At 39.0% G+C, this 13,108-nt stretch overlaps 1 protein-coding gene across 1 annotated transcript in view; it reads right to left on the bottom strand.

The window, feature by feature from the left end:
* The window catches only part of LOC309501189 (uncharacterized protein), a 60,767-nt gene extending 53,092 nt beyond the window's left edge, over positions 1 to 7,675 (bottom strand). Inside the window, exon 1 of the mRNA XM_082173261.1 lies at positions 7,641 to 7,675. The gene's annotated coding sequence lies outside the window, so the exon portion shown is untranslated. The remainder of the gene's footprint in view (positions 1 to 7,640) is intronic.
* Positions 7,676 to 13,108: the final 5,433 nt, after the last annotated feature.

Raw genomic sequence — 13,108 nt, 5'->3', positions numbered from 1 at the left:
GTCATTAATGTAAGTTACAACAAGCACAAGCCTATGTCACTATGTGTAACCAATATCAAAGATACAGCTATTCATTTAGCTGATGCTATAAGTGAAAGTGGCCAGCTGTATTTTTTTACTTACCCTGCAGCACACGTCCATAACGTTAAAATATGTGATGTGAAATACAGGTCAACTTGCAGCATATGTAACTTAGTCCACGATATACGTGAAGAACGAATGACGAATCATTTCTTCTGAGGTAAAGTTAGGCTTGGGCGTGCTAATGTTGTTTTCCTCAGCGTCTCAGCATAATGACAGAGAAACGGGCTCCTATAATGCATTGCTAATGTTAGTATACGTCCATGTGAGCTAACGTTACGTTACTTTGCACGAACATGCATAACTTTGTTCGACTGTCATGAATATATGAAATGTCCATTGACATCAAGTACAAGTTAGCCAAGCATAGATGAATCTTACCTGTCCAGGAGAAAATTAGCAACGATGGCGTCTGTGTTCAAATTCTTCTCCGTTTTCAGCCGTCTCCATCTTTCAAAAGTATCTCCAATACAAATTCTGGTTTTATTTCGGACTTTGTCACGACGAATTTCTGAATTATAACGAGGTCTTTTTGATTTAGTAACGTTAGACATTTTTATTCGACTAGAGTTAGGGTAGGTTAGAGCAAAGCTGGAAACCCGGATCCCGAAACACTACTGACTTCGTGATTGGTAGATAGGTGGAGGGAGGCGCGTCAGGCCAAAACACAAAATGACAACATCAACATCAGTTGAGGGCTGCAAGTCCACTTTTTAAATGACAATATCCTAGCCATACTACTGTTGTCAGTGATATAAGTATTTGAAATGAACATGATTTCTTAATGTCGAGTGACACATCAGGGCCATTTTATGATTAATTTAAATACATTTCTTACATACAGCTCCTTTAAAACACAACCAGCACCATCAGATCACTTTTTCTCTTTGTTCATTTGGCTGTTACAACTGAATTACAGCAGCCAAACTAAATATAAAGTTAAAAATGTAAGGATCATGAGCCCAACTAAAGATCAGACACTGATCCCCATAATAGTGACATAATAGTGATTTTCTCCTTCAGTGATTCTGCTTGTTAATATCAGGCAGGGCTCGAGACTAACGGCGTCCTATCGTCCTGGGGACGATAGAAAATTTGTTTAGGACGAACAGAAATATTCTCCAGGACGCCTACAGGACGAAAGACATTTTATATGTGTGTTCATTTATTACTAGCCATTTTTTTGTAAATTTGGAGTGCTGTCAATACAGAGAACAATGACAAAAATCGGTGTTGCCTACACCGTGTTATCCTCTTTTTAAAATTTGCACCCTGTTGACTTCAATGGGGCAAGTTTTAAACCTGCTTTTAGCCTCTAAACATCCTTGATGTGTCATTACAAGTGCCCAGCCATGTGAGTGATTCCTTCAGAGTGAACACGGGTGAATCTGACTGCAGTAGCCTGTGCCATCCTCCACAACATCTGTCTTGGGGTTGGTGACATAATGGCCCCGGAGGATGAGCATGAGGAGGATGATGCAGAGGATGAGGGGGAGCATGTTTTTGGAGACAGTCAGTGGGGCTCCCTGGCGAGACCAGCTGTCTACAGAGGTGTCTGCCCTGGAGGAGGTTCCCATTGACCATGATTATTTGTAACAGGCAAGTCAGAGAACTTTAAAGCTATAATGGCCAAAACCAAAAATGAATGTCCATAGAATGTGTTTACATGTTGAAATTTTTGATGCTTTGATTTGAGGATGCGAGTTAATTTATTTTATTCTTCCCTCTTTTTGAAATGATCTCAGTGAGATGGCAGCCGTCAATTGAGTCAGCCCTGCAAACCTGTTGTTAGACAATGCAGTGGACATTGGAAATTATGCAGTCAAACACTCTGGAGACCATCCTAGATGATGTCCCACCAGCAGAGAAGCCTTACCAGGGTCTCTATTGTGGAGCCCACCCGGGTCCAGCAGCATCACCTGGGTCTCTCTGCTCAGCTGAAATCTTGTTTTATGTACTGTTAATTTAAATTATGTTGTCAGATGATATTTAAGTTATGTTGTAAATGGTTATTTATTATTTATAAAACGTTATTTATCTATATAATTATTTATTTATTTTTTCCAAATGTTATTACTAGGGGTGTAACGATTCATCAACTACATCGATGTATCGATTTATATTCCTGTGATCCAACTACATCAATCTGTGCTCAGCAAGTTGGCCTTCCGGACGACATTTATCGATCTAACATCGTTTTTAAATGGTAATCAATCGATTGTATCGATACTAGGAAATAACGCATTGGATTTAAGCACGTCAGACTATATGGATGTTTTTTCTTAGCACTTTTAATGATAAAGGCATTAAACGTTTCTCGATTCATGACGCGCCAGCAGCAGCGCAAAGACAACAAGCAGCACAAAGTCTCTCACCTCAGAAAAACTGACTTTCCTGTCCTCTCAGCCGCTATACTGCAGTAGCGCGCACTCTTTAATTGCACGCGCAAATGCGCCAGAGCGCGCTGTATCACTTCACTAAAGCGCAAAAGAAATACGAGCATGCAACGTCGTAAATTAGTAAGTTACGAAATAAAAGAAAAATACCAATAAATTACGTTATTGGTACGTCATCCCACATAGCAACATTGTGTCGGCCCAGATCCGGCCCACATCTGGCACACGTGGAAAGATGATCTGGCCCACATGCAGCGTGGAATTACGGCACTTGGGTGGGCCACTCCTGTTTGCCAGATCTGGGCCACAAGTAGGCCATAGCAATGCCACATCTCAGCCAAGAGCAAAGAAATAAACCAGAACTGGACCTTATCTGAGCCACAAAATCTGTATATATTAAATATGAAGTCATCTCAGCCTTAATAAGCCTGTTAACAAAAAGAATCACTGAAAGCAAGAAGAGAACAGAAAAAGAGATGAGCAGAAACACAAGAACTACAACTGACATTAGCCACAGTCTTAGATGAAATCAACTGAAGAGAAAAGAAGACATTAAATCTGTGAAGATCTCAGCAGAGGAGGATTAAACAACTCCACAAACAGCATTACCAGCTTCACTTATTACTAACCAGACTGACTTTATTCCTGTCAGACGTCTACAGAAGTTTTTATTGAGAATTAACAGAGGTTTAACTCTAATGTGTTTCATTTGTAGTCACCATAACTGTGAATAGTGTTTCCATTAGTTGGGCTCTTATCTCTTATCATATATTTTGTTTTCTTTGGCTGCTGTGACAGTGTGTTTGTTAAACACATTTGCAGCAGCAAAGAAAACTAAAGTGAACTGAGATCAGGTGATGATGGTTACCTGTTGATGGATTTATAATCATCATTAAAAAACCTGTCTCACTGATTTCTTTGGAGTCTAACATTTGTGTTATTCCATTATTATCTTCACATCACAAACCCTGTGTTATTGCAGCGTGAGATCCAGCAATATTATAACAATCAGTTAGAAGACTTTAACAAACATGAGCACGAAACATTACTGTTCGATGACAAACACAGACATCAATACTGCCCTACAAAGGCAAAAGACCTTAAGTCGCTAGAGTGTGGAACTGAGAAAAATGACTTTAAAGATTTTTAGTTGTCCCGCCAAATTAATTATAGGTAGGACACTGGAAATCTGGCAAATAGATGTTTTAGTAATGACAATTATATACATAAAAAAATCTTGAGCTCAAACTTGACTTTTGACCACTATTTTTAAGTTACTGTACTCTGCCTTTGTATTGTCAGCAAAAAGTGAGAAGTCATGCCAAGGCAAAAGGCAGTAACTTCCACATTATCAATATTTGGTTGCTGATCACCATTAACAAAATCATTATAGTAACACCTGTATAAAATCTAGTGATCATGGCATTTATTTTGTATGATTTACAATTATTTATAGCCATCTATTGCTATCCTGTGCTTTGGTTGCATTCTGATGGCATTATTAATACATTTGACATGACAAAATACCTCCATAGATATATTAGTCCAGCGTTGGCTCGACCGTGTTTAGGGCGGGGCTGAAGTCGCCGGCGAAGTTTTGGCACTCTGCCAGCTAGATGCATGAGTGTTTCAACTAGGTCTGCTACCTGAACTGGGTGAGGCGGGGCTTTAGTTCTTGGTTGTATTCATCTGCTATCGCACGTTTGTCGATGGAGCGGTTTCAGACCATACTAAATCTTTTGACCGCGTTTATGCAGGACAAAGCTCTGAGCTCATCAGAAGTTACAGGGACTGATGGCAGCAGTACAAAGTACACAGGCTACACCGTCATTTTAATTTTAATGGACATTAAAACAAAGGATGATAACCATACAATCTGGTAGGTAGCATTATTTGATAGAACACCGGCACAGTAACTTCATATTGACGCGCGGCTAAACAAAGGCAGAGCACCGTAACTCAATTTGAGCAAAGCCAAAGAGCGGTAACTGATGTTACGGTGTTCTGCCTTTGTTTCTCATGGGCTTTTGGAAGTTACTGTTAAGACAACTCATTATTTTCTCGAAAAAACAACGGAATTGAATCAAGATACTCATCCACATGATAAAGGAAGTCTTGAATGTGCCAAAAATATAAGTAACTCATTTTCGACCAAAAACTAAGTTACGATTTTTTGCCTTTGCACGGCAGAATAATCAACGTATGAATCTCAACAATGGTGACAATCAAAAGTACCTTGCTGCAATGCATGCTGGGTACCATCATTGTACAAAACTCCCAGCATGCATTGCAACATGAATAAATTATGCAGCTGAATTGTCCTATTATTTTGTTTAATTCTAAATATGTGCTTTTATTTTTTTGCTGTTGTTTTTGTTGTGACATTTAGTAGCTTTTCAGTGATGTTCTGAATTAATCTGTTTATCTAAAAATATATATATATTGTCACCCTTGTTGAGATTCATACGCTGATTTTTGATATCTCTGTGTGTCACCACAGATACATTTTTTGTGCGCATGTTTGTTAAAATTTTCTAACTGATTGTTATAATATTGCTGGACCTCACGCTGCAGTAATGCAGGGTTTGTGATGTGAATATATTAATGGAATAACACAACTGCTAGATTCAAATGACCTCAGTGAAACAGGTTATTTCATGATGATTATAAAACCATCAACAGGAAACCATCATCACCTGATCTCAGTTCACTTTATCTTTCTTTGCAGCAGCAAATGTGTTTGACAAACACACTGTCAAAGCGGCCAAAAAAGACAAAATATATAATAAGAGTTAAGAGCTCAACTAATGTAAACACTATTCACTATTATGGTGACTTCAAATGAAACACATAGAGTTAAACCTCTGTTAATTCTCAATAAAAACTTCTGTAGACGTCTGACAGAAATAAAGTCAGTCTGGTTAGTAATAAGTGAAGCTGGCAGAGATGGGGGACTCGAGTCGTATGACTTGACTCGAGTCAGACTTAAGTCGCAAATTTTAGGACTTGAGACTTGCTTGACAAATATTAATAAAAGACTTGACTTGACTTTGACTTGATATTCATGACTTGAGACTTGACTCGGACTTGAGGTAAATGACTCGAAATAACTTGTCTTTTTAAAAATAAATATCTGTATTTGAACGCACCGCAACAATCACGTGACGCAGCAGGAACGCGCGCTGTGTGAACAAAAGCCGTAATAATGCTGTGTCGTAGTGATGACGCTGAAGCGCGGGATCGTTCGCCAGCTGTGAAACGGTGTAATGCGCAAGTTTATGATGAATCAGAGAAAAAAATTAAAAATGCACAAGCGCGAGAGAGAGAGAGAGAGAGAGAGAGAGAGAGAGAGAGAGAGAGAGAGAGAGAGAGAGAGATCGCAGCTCATAAGCAAACTTAAGACATTACATGTCTTTAGGGGTTGTGTGTGAACGCAATCTCTGATTCCGGGAAATCACTGGCACTGCCAGACTGGCAGTGTGAATGAACCTAAATCAAACGAACCCGGGTCAAATCTTGGGTCACTTTATCCGTGTATTTTTTGGAATCTCTGTGTGGGGCTTTGGTCACACACCCTGACAAAGGCTCATTAGCCACAACGCATAGTTGTGCAAGTACTTGTCACCCTATTTTTAAAATATTAAAGCCATGATGAAATAAAGGCTTTCTATATATTTTTAATAATATTCGAGTGCCTTGGATTAATTTTTTTTTTTTTATGATCTGAATAATCCCTTACATACAAAAGCACAGAGAAAAAATTTTTTCTTGAAAATGAAAATCAGGTTAAAATATGCCATATTCCATTTTTTTCTTACCTGCATGCATCCCTTTGTACTGTCTAGTTATATGCTACCAATATAGTCTGCTATGATCCCAGGGTTGACTTGAATGTTAAAAGAAATATAAAAAAAATCTAACTGTAATTTAATAATAATTAATAATGCATAGGTACAGTCTACCGTTCTCTGGGATTTGTTTTCATGATAATTGAATGTAAAGAGTTTTATCTCTAAAAACTGTTTAGCTTATAACGCTAGTATATAGGGCATAGAGTAAGTAAAAAGAAATCGCTAGTTAATACCACTAAAAGATTGTAAAAAGACACCTACACACAAAGAAAAAAAACATACAGACTTTCGAACCGAACCATGCATACACAAATACACAAAACAAAAATTCAAACTTGCAAGCACAACCATGCACACATGCAAACAAACAATACACTCTTCACTCATACACACGCACACACATTCACTCACAAATATTAATGAATCAATCACACTCAATCAAATCACCTCTCTCTCTCTCTCTCTCTCTCTCTCTCTCTCTCTCTCTCTCACACACACACACTCACACACACACACACACACACACACACACACACACACACACACACACACACACACACACACACACACACACACACACACACACACACACACACACACACACAACCATGGACATGCAAACAATACACTTTTCACACATACACATGCACACACATTCATTCACAAATATTAATAAATCACTCACTCACACAGATTAATCATGTACAATAGTCAATCCACCTGATTGACAGGTGCAAGTTTTGTGTCAATTCAATTATTACTGTTTTTTTCTTGTTATTCTTTTGTTAAAAAGGAAAGATCTAACTTGTTGGGATGTGTTCATGTTCCATAAAGGGGATGCCAGTTTGAAGAATGCCATTTGGTGGCATAGGAACCATTATACTTGAATTGTGAATTGTTTAATACCTTTTAATGGTCTTCTGCAATGTTTGAGGCATATTTATTTTTCATGCTTTAATGTTGGCCTAATTTCAGTTACATTTACATTTTAGGCTATGTAGTTTGAAATGTTTATTTTTTTAATTTTTTTTTTATTGTAGTAACCACTCAGCTGTATGTGGAAATGCATATTTAAAAAAAAAATGTTGCAAATAAAACCATAGTCCACAGCTTATGTAGTTTTAACTTATTTTAATATATAAATTCAGTGAAATCATCAAACGTTTGTATGACTTGCCAGTGACTTGTGACCCAAGCTACGACTTGACTTGACTTGCTTGACATAAAGCAGTGACTTGACTTGACTTGACTTGCTTTTCACAAAATTGACTCGGACTTGCTTGAGACTTGAAGGTTAAGACTTGAGACTTACTTGTGACTTGCACATGTGTGACTTACTCCCACCTCAAGCTGGTAATGCTGTTTGTGGAGTTGTTTAATCCTCCTCTGCTGAGATCTTCACAGATTTAATGTCTTCTTTTCTCTTCAGTTGATTTCATCTTAGACTGTGACTGAAGTCAGTTGTAGTTCTTGTGTTTCTGCTTATCTCTTTTTTCTGTTCTCTTCTTTCTTTCAGTGATTTTGCTTGTTAACAGGCTTATTAAGGCTGAGATGACTCCATATTTAATATACACAGATTTTGTGGCTCAGATAAGGTCCAGCTGTGGTTTATTTCTTTGCTCTTGGCTGAGATGTGGCATTGCTATGGCCTGCTTGTGGCCCAGATCTGGCAAACAGGAGCGGCCCACCCAAGTGCCGTAATTCCACGCTGCATGTGGGCCAGATCATCTTTCCACGTGTGCCAGATGTGGGCCGGATCTGGGCCGACACAATGTTGCTATGTGGGTTGCTATTTATCAGGAGCAGTTTCCATGTTTCTTTACCAGTGCTTCTAAGTATTGTGTATCACCATGTTAGCCTAATTGTTATTTGTTTCCATAACAAAATGCCACTTACTGGTTATTTTGTATATTTTTATATGACTGTGGTGGCTCATAGCCATGTTTTGTATTAACAAAAACTAGTTTCGGAGTGCTATTTAATAGCTTAACCTCGCAGTGCCTACTGTTTATCAGTATTTGTCATATTCTTACCATTTGTTTTGTATGTTAAGTAAAGGGGGACAGAACTTGTGTAAGCAAATGTATTATAATAGGCCTATATAATTCCTAAAAAGGTGGGTCGCGGCTTGATGACCTTTTGGGTAAATGTGGGTCCCATGGCCAAACTATTCAAAACATCATTCAATGTTGTGATAATCGTAATTTACAATTTCAAGGGAATAATCGACAATTATGATTTTTGTCATAATCATGCAGCCCTACTTTATTCAAATAAAATGTGAATGCATTTGACATTAATTGTTGTTTACTTGTTTGTTTATATCCATAATTAATTGATACCTGATTCCCTTACAATAATTTTGGCTAAAAGTCACTGAATCGATTTCAAGTCACTGAATCGTTTCGGATTGTATCGTTCTAAATGAACCAATATCGTCCTTGAATCATATTGACAACCACGAATCGCGATACGAATCGAATCGTTGTTAAAACTAATCGTTACACCCCTAGTGAATAAAGTAAATGTTTAACCCTTTAAGGGTCATACTGACCCCAATGGATTTTTCCTTCATTTTTTAAAAGTTAAACTTCATCTTCATCATTTTAACTTCATCTCAGGGGCATGAAACTCTGTGACTTTTCCTATCTATCTAAACATGCACAAAAAAACTGGGCTTGATTTGGTTGTTCTAAAGGTGTGTACATTTTTTTTTACCTTTTAAGGTGTTTGGGGTCAAAATGACCCCACATTGAAAATGAATGGGAAAATGAAAAAAATGAATTTTTTTTATTTTGTTTGTCAGAAAAATAAAAGTAAATCCATTATAAATCTGAAAATTTCTACAAATAAACCAAGGTCTGGTCCTAGAGCATAAATAAAAAGTAGAACGAACTTTGTATCTCATACACACACACACACACACACACACACACACACACACACACACACACACACACACACACACACACACACACACACACACACACACACAAACACACAAATGCATGTGACTGCAACAGAGAGCATTTCTACAGAAATTGGCAAATAAAATAAACAAAACTGGCATAAATCTAAAAAAAATTACATTTAAATCAAGGTCTGGTCCTAGAGCATAAACCCAAAGTGGAACAAACTTTCTATCTCATACACACACACACACACACACACACACACACATGTATGTCACTGCAACAGAGAGCATTTTTATAGAAACTGGCAAATAAAATCAACTAAACTAGCATAAATCTAAAAAATGTCACATATGCAACATGGAACAAGCTTGTTCCCGCACACACACACACACAGAGAGAGAGAGAGAGAGAGAGAGAGAGAGAGAGAGAGAGAGAGAGAGAGAGAGAGAGAGAGAGAGAGAGAGAGAGAGAGAGAGAGAGAGGGAAAGGGCAGATAAAAGAAAGATGAAATACAGCTGAACTTTAGCACTCGGAGAAAGTTTACAGTTAGATGAAAGAGCTGTAGCAGTATTTTGAAAACATCCCAGTTAGAGTATAAAAGTGGCAGTCTGGTTCCCACACACAGTTCATTCTGTGACAGCACCATGGACAAAAGGTACAGTCTTGAGCAGACCCTGCATTTCATACTGGATGAAAGTGATAACGAAGAACACCTTGTAACGGAGAGCAGATCACCAGTTTGTATGGTGATTAAATTAAATTAATTAATGCAGTCTAAATCTACAAAAACCCCTGTCTCGCTCTGACTCAAGCTATTCTGACATTCCAAAGCACTCTCATTCACGACACCTCTGTTGTCTTGAGATTGCTCTGCGCAAGACGTGCAGACCAGATGGCGCCGAAAAATGGTGTAAATCACTGATTACCTCTCTCTCTACATGATCTCTTACGTCTAAATCAACAAAGACCGTCTGTTTATGGCCGGGAGAGCCTAACACTGACCAATGAGAGCGATCCCGAAAGCACCCCCCCCCCCCCCCCCCCAGGGAGTCTCTCGGACACTGATTTACACGTAGACACTAATTAACTCTTCACAACAATAAAACAGTGTTGTAAGACCAGATGCCAAAACATGTGGTCTCTGCTGAGTACCTCAATTCAAGGAGTCAAACGAACGCACACACATAACCCTCACCCCGCAGCGCCGGGGACAAGAGTTCAGCGTGCGGTTGTGAACTTTCCAGACACATTCACACACACACACACACAGAAACACACGCAGGCCCCACCACGTGTGACCCAAAATCCTTGTATAAAATATTTTAAATGTATTTTCTTGATGTGTATGATCCCCTGTCCCAAATATTATGCCTATGTAGTTTATTGGCCTGTAATCACTCTGTGGTGTCCACAATTACAAGAAATGATGTACCTCCTTGATTTTAGATCTTAGAACTGTCATTCACGGTATTGCCGTGTTCCACAAACCCCAACGATGTTGAATCTTTAACACAAAATATCAGAGAATGCATTGTTTATTGAATACCAGTGTTATTAAAGTTATGGACGAATTCATCGTTTCAAAACCCCGCGGAAAGGGGGCGTATAGACCTCGAAACGTCAGGAGGTGGGCCCATACGTTGTTAAAGACGATTGGCCCACGTACGTGAGGGAGGCGTGAGTTTAGCCCTTTAAAATTTCGCGCCCCTCTCCTCTCAGTGCAGTCCGCCAGAGAGAGAAAGACGACACGCCTCCTTCCCTCAAGGAAGCTTCGCTCGTTTTCCTTTTTATTTTCCTTTTTATTTCCAAGTCTTTTCTTAGAACTACTATTACTTCAGTATAGTCTTCTGAAACCAACCCACGAAACCAACTTAAGGCTAAGATAATCTAAATAGTCTTCGCTCGCTTCAAGTCGCCATAGCAACCAGAACGCTGTGACCACGTGATCCAGGTGTCTTTATCCAACACAGACGAACACACACAGAAGGCCGATCTTCCAAACAGAGTAACGTAGATCTTTTAAATTTGCAATCTGAAGGAAATGCTGTTTAAAGTTGTCTAAATATTACTAAGAAACGTTGGGGTTTTGTGGTGAATGACTAAAACTGTTTCTATCTCTCTCTCTAAATTCTCTTTCACACACACAAACATACACATTCACACACACACATGTGTGCCGAGACAAACACACTACCACGTGCTCACGGAGCCGCCGGCAAACCCATCTCTCCTTACAAACGCTACCATCTCAACATCTCACACGCACACCTAAAATCATTCTTATCTCAACTATTAGTTTCCTCTCGCTGATTCTCTCTCTCTCTCTCTCCCAATCTCTCTCCCTTCCTCTCTCTCAAACCTTTTTATTTTGTTGTATTTCTGTATTACGATCGTTATATTGCCTGTTTTGTTTATGCATTTTTATTCCTGCGTGATTTAAAGTAATTGTGTAATCGCTAGCTTGTTTAAATAAACTTTGTTAAATCATTTGAATTAAGTTTGCCTGTTTTGTTTCAAATTCTGAGTCCCTGAGGAGTGCAGATTTTACCTTATAAGCTCTACGATTGGTTTTATTCTTAAAAGAAACCTAAAAGTGTCTAAAACACGAAGATAATTATCTTCTTTGTGGCCACAAGAAAGTGTTATCTATCAGTGTTAAAGACGCCCGATTTCTGTTCATAAATTATACATTCTGTCCGCCGGACGGCCCGTCTGCATGATAAATGAACATTTCAACTTCTACCTCAAATTCCCCCTAATTGAGTAAATTCTACCCGTCTCTATCAGTGATTATTACAAGTAATTGTGTAATCGCTGATATAAGCCGAGGTTTTGACCTATTCCCTATTTTGAATAAATTAATTTATGGAAGCAACAGATGCATATTCACATTGATGAATATTACCGCTAATTTGAGCTAATTAATTCCCCGACACAAAGTCATTGTTGTTACAACCTGGAGAACGCTGACCCAGATAATCCTGATGACTTTACCACTGAAACAGAAGATGAAACAGAGTTTCAAGAAGATTACCAGGAATCTGAAGAGGAGGATTATGAGGAGGAAGGCCATGCAGACGAAATGTATTTGTAAAAAAATGGAAACATTGTCTGGTATTCTACTCCACCTCTACAGAGGCCAGGAAGAGCTTCAGCATCAAGAATCATCAAACTAACACCAGGACCGACAAGGTATGCATGCTCTCGCGTCGATGACATAAAGTCTGCCTTTTTATTATTTTTTCCACCGTCTATCCAGAACATCTTGATTGAAATGACTAATTTGGAAGGCAAGAGAGTGTATGGTGACAGCTGGAAGGATGTAGATTGGACAGAGTTGGAAGCTTTTTTTGGATTGATCCTTCTTGCCGGTGTTTATCGGTCACACAATGAGGCCTTGACAAGCCTGTGGGATGCTGAAACTGGTCGTTAAATTTTTCGTGCCGTCATGTCCCTGCAAAAATTCACAGTATTGACAATAATTATCCGTTTTGACAACAAGGACACAAGACGAGGTCGACGTGAGACGGACAAGCTGGCTGCAATACGTGACATCTGGGATCTGTGGGTTGAGCGTCTCCCTCTGATGTATAACCCAGGCCCAGATGTAACTGTAGATGAGTGCTTGATTCCGTTCAGAGGAAGATGTGCTTTCAAACAGTACATTCCCAGCAAACCTGCGAGGTATGGAATAAACATCTGGGCTGCATGTGATTCCACAAGCAGTTATGCCTGGAATATGCAGGTATACACAGGGAAGCCTCTGGATGGAAAGCCTGAAAAAAACCAGGGTATGCGCGTCGTCCTCGACATGACCGCTGGTCTTCAGGGACACACTATAACGTGTGACAATTTGTTTACGTCA

Source organism: Leuciscus leuciscus, assembly GCF_965113295.1.
Source record: "Leuciscus leuciscus genome assembly, chromosome: 1".
NCBI lineage: Eukaryota > Metazoa > Chordata > Actinopteri > Cypriniformes > Leuciscidae > Leuciscus > Leuciscus leuciscus.
The sequence above is the reverse complement of the archived record's forward strand: the minus strand, read 5'-3'. Positions and strand labels throughout refer to the sequence as shown.